This window comes from Rhincodon typus, chromosome 24 (assembly GCF_021869965.1).
Source record: "Rhincodon typus isolate 14 chromosome 24, sRhiTyp1.1, whole genome shotgun sequence".
Classification (NCBI taxonomy): Eukaryota; Metazoa; Chordata; class Chondrichthyes; order Orectolobiformes; family Rhincodontidae; genus Rhincodon; species Rhincodon typus.
Window position 1 is genome coordinate 6563719 of NC_063355.1, and position 12331 is coordinate 6576049.

Sequence of the window (12331 nt, forward strand, 5' to 3'; positions counted from 1 at the left end):
TTCACATCCACACTGAGGCAGTGGGAGAGCTATTGCCCAGAGATTCTGGAATATAATTCATCAGACAAAGCACTGTCCCTCAAATTGAATACAGACCAAGTAAAACAAGTGCAAACCGCAGTCAAAAAAGGTTCCGCTCAAGCTGCTTAGTCACTTTCTATTTGCTCAGACAGTATCCGCCACGCAGTGCATGAAATAGTCGGTGTTTAGGGTTTATAGACCTTTCATCAGAACTGACAAACTTTATAGTCGAGCAGCATTTAGTCGGGAACAAAAACATAAATTGTTGGAAAAGCTCAGCAGATCTGGTAACATCTGTGGAGAGAATTCAGAGTTAAGGTTTCGGTTCCACTGACCCTTTCTCAGAACTGCCAGATGCGCTGAGCTTTTCCAGCACTTTATCATAGAATAGAATAGAATCCCTATGGTGCAGAAACAGGCCATTTGGCCCATCGAGTCCACACCAACTCTCCAAAAATATCCCACGCAGACCCACCTCCTATCCTTTCATTGCTCACCCTAGACACTGCGGGCTAGCATCCACCTCGCCAGCACATCTTTGGACTGTCGGAGGAAACCGGAGCAAACCCACGCAGACAGAGGGAGAATGTGCAAACTCGACACGGACAGTCGCCCGAGGATAGAATCGAACCCGGGTCCCTCGTATTGTGAGGTAGTAGTGCTAACCATTGAGCCACGGTGCCGCCTTTTTCTATTCACATTTTTAATTTCCAGCATCTGCAGTTCTTTCGGTTTTTATTTGGTGGGGAAGATGTGTGCGTGTTTCGGGGATGGGGAGAATAATTAATTAGCTGTAAGCTGCTATGTTGGGGAGCGAGCAATTATTAACCATTTGTATGGTAAAGGATTAGACAGCTTCATGAGAGGAATATGAGTTAAGAGGACGTTCACAAAATGTGAAAAGAGTTTGAAAGGTGCGAGGAGAACAAGAAAAAGTGGGTGGAAAAAGAAATTGCCAGAAAGGAAAGGAATGGTCCTGTGTTTCACGATTATAATGCCCCTCGACTTGTCTCTGTTGGTGAAGGGATAGGAAAGACAGAATTTACCCAGTAATTGTCTAAGTGTGACCTGACCTGGGTGATGCCATGGCTCCGATGTGGTAGGGTCTGTATAGATGCAGGTTCTCCCTCACAATGATGTGACACAACTGGATGAGCAATGAAGATTTTTTTTACTATCTAAAGAACTGCGGATGCCGGAAATCAGAAACAAAAACCGAAATTGTTGGAAAAACTCAGCAGATCTGGCAGCATCTGTGGAGAGAAATCAGAGTTAACGTTTCGGTTTCAGTGGCGCTTCTTCAGAACGGGTCTGCCAGATAGACGCTGCCAGACCTGCTGAGCTTTTCCGACTATTTCTATTTTTGCTTTCTTTTTAAAACAAAACCTGCCGCTGCTTTAATTCGTTCAGAAGCACATAATTGTGTTCCGCAAAGAAATAGACTTTCTTTTCTGAAAAGATCGCTAACTTAAGATAAACATCTTAACACAGATACAAAATCAATTGGTCTGTGTTTTCTGGTGGATTTATTCGACTAGTGAATTATTTTCTTTCTCAATAGAGAGGGGGCGCTCGGTCTAAATCCCAGAGGTGAATGAGTTGGCAAAGTTTCTGAAATATGGTTCTAATACATGGGATTTAGGAGGGGGCTGGGGGGGTGGAGGCGTAAAAACAGGCGGGAGTTCCACACCCCGACGAGCCTTCTTCCTGGAGTGAGTTATTCCTGCAGTTTCCCACGTGCCGCAGACAAAGGAATTCGCTCAGTTGCTGGCTTTCAATGAGCCACGAATGAGCTTATTCATCTGAGCATCACAAGTGCTCCGGGGGGACAATAGCCAGCGTCTCCCGGATCCACGCCCCTCCCCCAAAAGCTAGCTCTTCTCAGGCACGAATGAAAAGAGAAACATCTCAGAGAACGTCTCTTCCTATTTGATTTCAAGCAAGTTGCTTGCCGCCTTTAAATTCACCAAAACAAAACACATTTTAACACTGTTTTATATGTTGCATGTTTTGTGTTTGGATCGCACTCCGATAATTCATGTTAAAATTATTCTAACATACACAAACTGTGCCTTTGCGTTTGCTGTACTAAGCCAGAAGCTAATGTTTGTAAATTACAGCATAATTATTTTGATTTGAATTGATTTATTGCCGGTGTAGGCCTGGGGTGAACAAAGTCAGAAATAGTCATTGTCCAACTGGTTTATTTGAAATCACAAGCTTTCAGAGCGTAGCCCTTTCACCTGACGATGGGGTTGCGCTACGAAAGCTTGTGATTTCAAATATCCCTCCAACCCTTTCCTGTTCATGTAGTTATCTAAATGCCTTTTAAACGTTGTAAATGTACCCACATCTCAGAAAGTTCGTTACACGCGCCAACCACTCTCTGTGTGAAAAAAAATTGCCCCTCATGTCTTTTTTAAAATGTCTCTCCTGTCTCCTTAAAAATGTGCCCCCTCGTCTTCAGAACCCCCATCCTAGGTAAAAGGCACTACCGATCAATACTTCTCATTATTTTATAAACTGAAGTACATCAAGGTAACAGAATAGAATGTAGAATTTTGTGTTACGGCTACACGGAAGGTGCAGAGGAAGATCAACTCTAAGATACGGGAAGCTTTCAGTGAGATTGCATGAAGCGGTGCTAGATAGGGCGGATTGTTTAGCCCCTGTGTAGGGTGCCACGTGTGAGACCCACCCCTTCCCCCAGTTCTCATGACCTTACACGAGCCCCGCTGGCGCGGGATTACTGGCTCACGCCGTATCTCCAGATGGTCCCCTTGAGACTCGGCTCCAAAGAAAAAGTCAAAACGCTGCGGCTAATTCTTCATTCAGGAAAGAGAGGTTTGGGTCATTGTCCCTCCGACAGCAGCGATTGGCTGCCCGAGTGTGGGAAACGCCAAGAAATTCAGACTCACACTCGCCATCTGATGCGGCTGCTATGGGCTCAGAGGCAGAGACTATCCCAGGCCTGCCTTAGGTCCCACTGCACGCACCGGTCTCTCAAAGATGACTCTTAAGAGTGCTGCTGACTCGCGAAGAGGACTCCCAGAAATGGAACCGGAAAGTGCAACAAAAATGCATTTGACATTCAGAGAACGTTTCTTGTTAATTTAAAATAACAGGCTAATTGGGTGAATATGTGCCTGACTGACAGATCAGTACTGCACTGAGAGCGAAGGAACTTTTGATGAAACTTTAAACTGACGAGCTGTCTGCTCTCAGGCGGATATGAACAATTTAATATTTTACAAGAAAACGGGAGAGATGTCTTCATAATAAATGCAAAATGCTCGAAATCTGAAACCCTCGTTCAAAACTGAAAAATCATACGGGACGCGAAAGATTAACTGTTTCTCTCTCCGCAGATGCTATCAGATCTGCTGAGTTTCTCCAACATTCTGTAGGTTTGTTTGAGATCTCCCAGGTGCCAGGGCTAAAAAGAGTTATAAGAGGACTATGCCATTTGCCTGTTCAGCTTATTGAGCCATTTGAATATTGAGGAGATCAAAGCTATTTACTTCAGTCTCTGCCACAAACACCGTTTCGTCGCCATCTTAACCACTGTTCTCCAGGACAAACGGAGGTTGCACCAGATTGTTCAGAATCTTGTTAGCACAAATCTACAATGTCACTGAAATCACATATTTCAATCTCCTTGACATCTCCTGTGTCACATGAGCACTTTTGCTGCTGGTAACCTCATTCTTAACATTGTTACATTCAGCCTTGACAATTCCAATGCATTCCTGAGAGAGCTACCACTTTCTGTCCTCAGTATAGTTGAGAGAAGGAGAAGCAACAACCTAATGGTGTTATCCTTTGACTGTTAATCCAGAGACCCAGGTAATTTTCAGGGGACCTGGGTTTGAATCCCGCCATGGCAGATGGTGACATTTAAATTCAATAAAAATCTAGGATTAAGAGTTTAATGGTGACCATGAATTCATTGCCAATTGTTGGGAAAACCCATCCAGTTCACTAATGCCCTTTTGGGTTGGAATCTGCCATCCTTAACTGGTCTGGACTACATGTGACTCCAGACCCACAGCAATGTGTTTCACTCTTAATTGACCTCTGGGCAGTTAGGGATGGACAATTAATGCTGGTCTAGCTAGTGTCACCCTCATCGTGTGAATGAAGAAAAAGCTCTGCTGCTGCCCATGGACAGGATGAATGGCCAAGGTCTTTTTCCCAGGGGAGGGGAATCCAAAATTAGAGGGCTTAAGTTTAAGGTGAGAGTGGAAAGATATAAAAGGGACCTAATGGGCAACAGAAGTTGGTGAGTGGATGGAATGAGCTGCCAGAGGAAGTGCTAATGACCTTTCAATTACAACATTTATAAAACATGTGGATGGGTACACAAATAGGAAGGGTTTAGAGGCATATGGGCCGAATGCTTACAAATGGGATTAGATTAGTTTAGGATGTCTTGTCATCACGGACAAGTTAGACTGAAGGGTCTGTTTCTGTTCTGTACAATTCTGACTCTATGACTCTAAATGCTATTTATCAATGACCCCAGAGTTTGCTGACACCTGGTCAGACTCCTGATTAAACAACACCTCAATTGTCATCCTTATTTTCAAATTCTACTGTGACTGAATCTCTCCATCCCTAATCTCTCCAGCTGAACAGCTCTTCAAAATATCTGCATTCATAATTCCTGGTCCCCTTGGACATCCCTGATTTTAACCTTTCCATCATTCATGGCTATGCCTTTAGCTGTGAAATCCTTAAGCTCTGGAAACCCCTTTGTAATGTTTTTTACTCACTACATCATTTTCCTACTTTAAATCACTCCTTAAAACTGACTCTACTGTTGTACAGACATGTCAATTTGCTATGCTGTAGGAACTGCTGTTCATGATGAAATTTTTTGTCACAGACCCAAATACAATATTTTTCACAAAGCTTTTAATTATGTTTCATCCATAGAATCCCTACAGTATGGAAACAGGCCATTCAGCCCAAGTCCACACTGACCCTTAGAGCATCCCACCCAGATCCACTGCTATAGCCCACCTAATCTACACATCCCTGAACACTATGGGCAATTTAGCCTGGCCAATCCACCTCGCCTGCACATCTTTGGACTCTGAGAGGAAACCAGAGCACATGGAGGAAACCCACACAGACATGGGGAGAATGTGCAAACTCCACACAGACAGTTGCCTGAGGGTGGAATCAAACCCAGGTTCCTGGCACTGTGAGGCAGCAGTGCTAACCACTGAGCCACTGTGCCACCCCTTTTGGTTATCTCTGTGCTAATATCTCCTTATATGTATCAGCATCATATTTGTTTTATAATTCCTCTGAGAAATGCCATGGGACATTTTGTCATGTTGAACATGCTATATAAATGCAAGTTGTTGTTGCGTTGTCTGTATCTAATACTGTATTGCTGTTAAGAGATGATTGAAAGTGTTTATTTCCATTAGCTGCAGTCTTTTAGTGAAAAATGAGGATCTTATTGGGATTGCCTTTGATGATACCAAACCAGAAGGAATAACAGCAGCAACCATGAACAACGAGCACAACAAAGACATGCATTACCCAGAGCAGAACATTGTACCTGAACATAGGAGCCGTGTATATGCAAGGTCTTCTTCAGCAAGCAGGTGACTTACAGAACAAAGGCCTATCTCCGAGCTGTTGCTGCTAGTGTTAATTTGAGTGATGCTGGATTTTCATGAGTGATGCCTCAGATAAAAGTGAAATATTGTGGGGTGCTGGAAATCTGAAACAAACACGGAAAATACTAGAAAAACTCAGCAGATCTGGCAGCATCTGTGGAATGAGAAACAGGATTAATGTTTTGAGTCCAATATGACTCTTCAGATCAAGTACAAATTTGAAGCTTACAATAAATTCTCCTCAATTAATTGGAAGTTAATAGCAAAGTCACAGAGTCATAGAGTCATTTCTGGCACAGATGAGATAATGTGTCCTATTGAATCTTTGTGGTTCCATGCAGAGAAATGTAGTGACCCACTTTGCCACTTGGTCCCATGGCTAGTAATTTATTTTCTTCAAGTACCCATTCAATTCCCTTTTGAAATTATTGGTTGTTTCGGTATCTATTGTCCTTGTAGGCAGCGACTTCAGAGTTGTTAATACTCACTGTGTCAAAAAGGTCTTTCTCACATTTCCCCTGCAGTTCTTTCCCAGTCTGTTTTCCCTCGTCCTTGAAGAGTTTTTCCCTTATCTACCTTAACTAATCCCGAGAAAATCTGGTACAACTCTATCATATCTCCCCTTCTCTGTTCCAGGAAGAAATTTCCAACCTAATATTGTAACTAAAACCCACTCCATCCCTCGAACTATCCTGGGAAATTTCCTCTGCACCATCTCAAGGACCTTCACCAGTGTGGTGACCAGATTCCAATTGGGATCTAACCAGAGTTTGAGGTTCAACATTACCTCCCTGCTTTCTGTATTTATGCATCTATTTATGAAGTCCAAAATTATAGCATTTACTTAATATTTTAAATACCTTAGCATAAAGATAAATGGGAATAGTATACATACATAAGTTACTTCCACTAGCATGAGTAGAAAATAACTGGAAAATTACAAAGATTGAGGATAATGTCATGCTTCAGGCCTCTGTGGAGCTGCAGCCTAACAACCCACAGGAGGGAAATTGAAGACAACACAACAACCAAACTACTAGAAAGCTGGAGGTTACCTATTTTATGTTCACCTCATTCATGGATACCCTGAATACTGGTGGTATACTAAATTCTAAAGTCTAGCTTTTTAAGTTGTACTTCAATCTGTGAAATTGAAAATGACTTGGTTATATTGAATGAGAAAAATGCTATTCCAATTCTTGAAGCCTGCCTGGCAAACAGAATTCTGTCTACTCCTACACATTTAAATCAAGAATAAGATTTGACCTCAGATTTTTTTGCTGTCTAGTGCTGACTTTGATTCTAGAGATGGACGATAGTTGCTGTAGAATTGTATTGGATGAATCACATAAAGTAGGTTAGAGTTCAATGCACTTGCAATCAATTCAAAACAAATAATTTGCTAAACTTGAATTTTACTGAATAGAAACTAAATAGACCACATAGGATTGTAAAGGACTAGAAAACACCTTTGCATTCCACCAGATACATTTCAAAGATTACCAGTTTCAAAATCTTCCCACCCCGGCCTCATCCCATGACCAACCCTCCCTCTCATCCCCGCCTCCTTGACCTGACACAACCTGTTCATCTTTTCTCTTACCTATTTGCTCCTCCCACCTCACTGACCAATCCCCACCACTGCCTACCTGCACTCACCTATCACCATCCCACCTACCTTTCCCAGCCCCACCCCTCCTCTCTATTTATTTCTGAGCTCCCTTCCCCCTCTCCCATTTTTGAAGAAGGGTCCCGATCCGAAGTGTCAACTTTCCTGCTCCGCTGATGCTGCCTGGCCTGCTGTGCTCCTCCAGCTCCACACTGTGTTATCTCTATACCTTGCTGTAACATTTATGTCCTTAAATCATCCCCTAATGTGGAATGTTTTTCTATTCTCTGTTGAATTAGCTAACATTGTATACCCATATCATTGTTGCCCGTCTTATCTAAGTTAGTTTTTGTTTATATGTATATCAATATGTTTGAAAGTGAACATGCTTGTATTAATAATTTTGACCAAGTCAGACATTTTTTTCAATCACCTGTTTCTGTAACTCAATATATATGTAAACAGGTGATAATATTTATGTTTATATGTGTTTGTGTGTGCAAATGTATTTATATTTGCAAGTGTATGCTTCTCTGTACTTCTGCGTAGCAGTATATTAAACATGATTGTGTAGCTGTGTGATGTATGCGAGAGAAGTTGAGCATTTGCCAAAGAATCAATGTATGCATCTACGTGTGTATATGTATGTTACATTGCATGGGATTGGACATGTGTGCGCTTGGTTCATGTATGATTGGATGCATGAATGTGTTTCTTTGTAGCTTAGAATATATGTATAAATGTCTGCGGATTTAACCAGATTCATGGAGTGTGGACTACATAAATGGTTATCCTACACCAGATGTGGGTGTGCCAATATTAGACCATGCATATATCACAATTTGTTTTTATTTCTCATTTGATTATAACAATCAACTGTAAATTGTTTTCCAAATTCATGAATTTTAAAGAACCATTGAGTAATTTAATTTCTCATGGCTGCATTTGTATCTCTGGCTGAACACTAAATTGAAGTTTGGATCAGTACTTATTTACTTCTTTGCTTCCAAAGCAAAGCACTTCATCTGACATTGGTTCATTTTCTTAAAATTTACATCACTGGTTTTTCTATTCCTGACTCATCATCCTACAACTAGACAACACCTACTGCTAAATCAGGGATGGCCAATACCAGTTCATTTATTAGGATTGTCCTTGGCTTCTCAAAAACTGCTTGGCACTCTGCTGACCATACCACCTTTGCTCGTTTCTTTAACAAATTCATTATAAGTATAGCTATTACTCTAAAATTGCACACAAATTTCTGGTATAATCCACACATTCTTAAAAACCTCATGACTTCTCCTGTAGATTTATAATTGTAAATTCACTTTTGGTGTTCTTGGCTCATGTTTCCTTGTCCCAAGATACATTTGAGGTAATTTCTCTAGCTTTCACAAAATCTTATTTAGCTAAATTTATTACTAAGCCAGCCAACTGTAATAGATTAAACAGGACTTCCTTTTGTCTCACATGTCCTTCGCATGTATTACTGTATACAACAACATTGTCTGCATAAACTACACAGTTATGACCTCAACCACAACTTGATTCATACCCTTTGGAATGTAGTTGGGGCATTTGCAAATCCAAATGGCATCACTCAACATTAGTAGAACACATTTGGTGTGATATAAGTGGATATCTCCTTAGCACTTGATGTTAATGGCACTTGCCTGCACCCTTTCAATGGATCAGTCTTAGACCTTGGCACTACCAACCCTATCAAAATGATCTTCTAACCATGGAATTCTGTATGATTAATTTTTGTGACTACATTTACATTTCATAGTCTATTCATAATCTGGTTGATGTATTTGGGTTAGAACTAATATTGCCAGAGATCTCCAGCTGTTTTACTTCGGTTCAAACAGATTATTTTCCAGAATGCACAGGACTTATACACTTAATGGTAAAGTCCTTGGCTGTGTTGCTGAACAAAGAGCCCTTGGAATGCAGGTTCATAGTTCCTTCAAAGTAGAATCACAAGTAGACAGGATAGTGAAGAAGGTGGTCAGTATGCTTGCCTTTAGTGCATTTAGTATAGCAGTTGGGAGGTCATGTTGCAGTTGGCCATTTTTGGAATACTGCATTCAGTTCTGGTGTCCCTGCTATAGAAAGGATGATGTGAAGCTTGAAAAGGTTCAGAAAAGATTTACAAGGGTGTTGCCATGGTTGGAAGGTTTGAGCTATAGGGAGAGGCTGAATAGGCTGGGGTTGTTTTTCCTGGAGCATTTTCCCTGGAGGGGTGACCTTATAGAGGTTTATAAAATCATGAGGGGTAAGGATAGGGTGAATAGACAAGGTCTTTTCCCCAGGGTAGCAGAGTCCAAAACTAGAGGGCATAGGTTTAAGGTGAGAGAGGAAAGATTTAAGGATCTAAGGGGCATCTTTTTCATGCAGAGGATGGTGAGTATTTGGAATGAACTGCCAGACGAAGTGGTAGACTGGTTCAATTACAACATTTAAAATTCATGTGGATGGGTACATGAATAGGGAGGGTTTAGAGGCATATGAGCCAAATGTTGACAATGTTGTGTCATTATTTAAGAAAGGCTGCAAGGAATAGCTGGGAGACTACAGACCAGTGAGCTTTACGTCAGTGGTGGCTAAGTTGTTGGAGGGGATTCCAAGAGACAGGATCTACATGCATTTGGAAAGCCAAGGACTGATTAAGGATAGTCAGCATGGCTTTGTGTGTAGGAAATCATGTCTCACAAACTTAACTGAGTTTTTTGAAAAGGTGACAAAGAAGATCGATTAAGGTAGAGTAGTAGACATTGCCTACATGAACTTTAGCATGGCCTTCAACAAGGTTCCTCACAGGAAACTTGTTGGTAAGGTTAGATCACATGGAATTTAGGGAAAGCTAGCCAATTGGATACAAAATTGGCTTGATAGGAGGAGACAGAATGTGGTGGTAGAGGGTTGTTTTTTGGATTGGAGGCCTGTGACTAGTGGCATGCCACAATGATCAGTGCTAGGTCCACTGTTGTTCATCATTTATATAAACAATTTGGATGAGATTATATGAGACATGGTTAGTGCATTTGTGGATGACACAAAACTGGTGGCATCATGGAGAGTGAAGAAGGTTATCTTAGAGTACAATGGGATCTTGATCAACTGGGCCAGTGGGCCGAGGAATGGTAGATGGAGTTTAATTTAGATAAATGTGAGGTGTTGCATTTTGGTAAGACAATCCAGGGCAGGATTTGCACAGTTCATGGTAGGCCCTGGGGAGTGCTGTCAAACAGAGAGATCTAGGTTTGCAAAACATATTTCCTTGAAAGAAGTGTCACAAGTAGACAGGGTAGTGAAGAAGGTGTTTGGAATGCTTGCTTTCATCAATCAGTGTATTAAGTACAGGAGTTGAGTCATCAGTTACGTCTGTACAAGACATTGGTAAGGTCACATTTGGACTACTGCATACAATTCTGTTCGCTCTATTATAGGAAGGATGTCATTAAACTGGAAAAGATGCAAAAGAGATTTGCAAGGACGTTACTAAGACTGGAGTGATTGAGTTACAAGGAGGGGCTGGATAGGCTGGGACTTGTTTCCCAGCATGGGATGCTGAGGGGTGAGGTTTATAACATCATGAGGAGCATAGACAAGGTGAATAGCCAGGGTCTTTTCCCTAGTGTAGGGTACTCCAAAACTAAAGGGCATGGGTTTAAGGTGAGAGGGGAAAGATTTAAAAGGGACCTGAGGAACAATTTTTCCACACAAAGGGAGGAAGTGGTAGAGGCTGGTACAATTACAGCATTTAAAGACATTTGGACAGATACATGGATGGGAATGTTTTAGAGGGATAAGGGCCATATTCAGGCAAATGGGATTAATCCAGTTTAGGAAACCTTGTGGGCATGGATGAGTTGGTCCAAAGTGTCATTTCCATGCTGTATGACTGTATGACTCCATGACTCTATGAATCTATGTTTCCACTTGAGCTTATTTTTCTGGGCTCAACTGATAGAGATGCTGTTTTATCAATATCGACTTTCCTACACCATATCATGCTTAATTTAAGTAATGCATCCAGGTGTATCTCATCACATTACTTTACACTTCCTTAAGAGGCACACAATATTCTTGCATTTCCATCCTCTGAATAGACGAATACAGTGTTGAATTGTCCCAGTAGTTCTGTCTTGTCTAATTGTATTGTGGGGTCCATATTGATAACTGCATATCTCTCCTTGCACATTATTCTTACTGTCCTTGTCATCCTTCACTATTCTTACCATCAGACACACTTGTTCCTCCTTATCCTGTTCCCTGAAATGATACTGGTTTAACATATTTACATGACATAACCAATTTTTCTTCCTGCGATCAGATTGTCTATCAGATAAGTCACCTTATTAACCTATCTAACTACCTTGTATGGATCACTGAACTTTGCTTTCAGCGTACGCCTTATATAGCTAACAATATCCATACTCCAAGTCCCATTTGAAACATTCTAGTTGCAAAATGTTTGACGGCCTATTCTTTCATTTTCACCTGAGAAACCTTCAAATGCTCTTGTACTACCCTGCATGCTACAGTGAGTCTTTGTAGAAACATTGACTAGCATTCTAACATTGAGTATTCATCTTTATGCTTCAAGAACTTCCCTCTAATCAGTTTTGAAGGAGTACCAATCATATGACTGTAAATGAACTCAAAAGGACATCAAATGGATTCAAAGGAATAAATGATTCAATTGAAGAATCTCTGGCAGTAAATAGTAATCCCAAGCCCATGGGCATTTGGGACAATATGTCTTAATCATAATTTTGAGAATCTGATGGTATCTCTCCAAAGTTTCCTATGTTTATTGATGATATGCAGTTGACTTCAATTGTGTTATACCCAAATGCTGATATGTCCTGAAAAACTTTATGTCTACTTTGATCAGATTGTATCTCAATTGGTAGTCTGTAATGTGTACAAAAACTGAGTTAACTTTTCCACTGAGATAACAAGGTGTAGAGCTGGATGAACACAGCAGGCCAAGCAGCATCAGAGGAGCAGGAAGGCTGACGTTTCGGGCCTAGGCCCTTCTTCAGAAGGGTCT

The 12331-nt window shown here is 41.1% G+C and overlaps 1 long non-coding RNA gene across 1 annotated transcript; it reads left to right on the top strand.

Moving 5' to 3' along the window:
* Positions 1 to 342: 342 nt before the first annotated feature.
* On the top strand, positions 343 to 5924 carry LOC125486009. The gene is made up of 2 exons (XR_007264703.1): positions 343 to 673; positions 5463 to 5924. It is a non-coding gene; the product is annotated as an uncharacterized LOC125486009 (long non-coding RNA).
* Positions 5925 to 12331: the final 6407 nt, after the last annotated feature.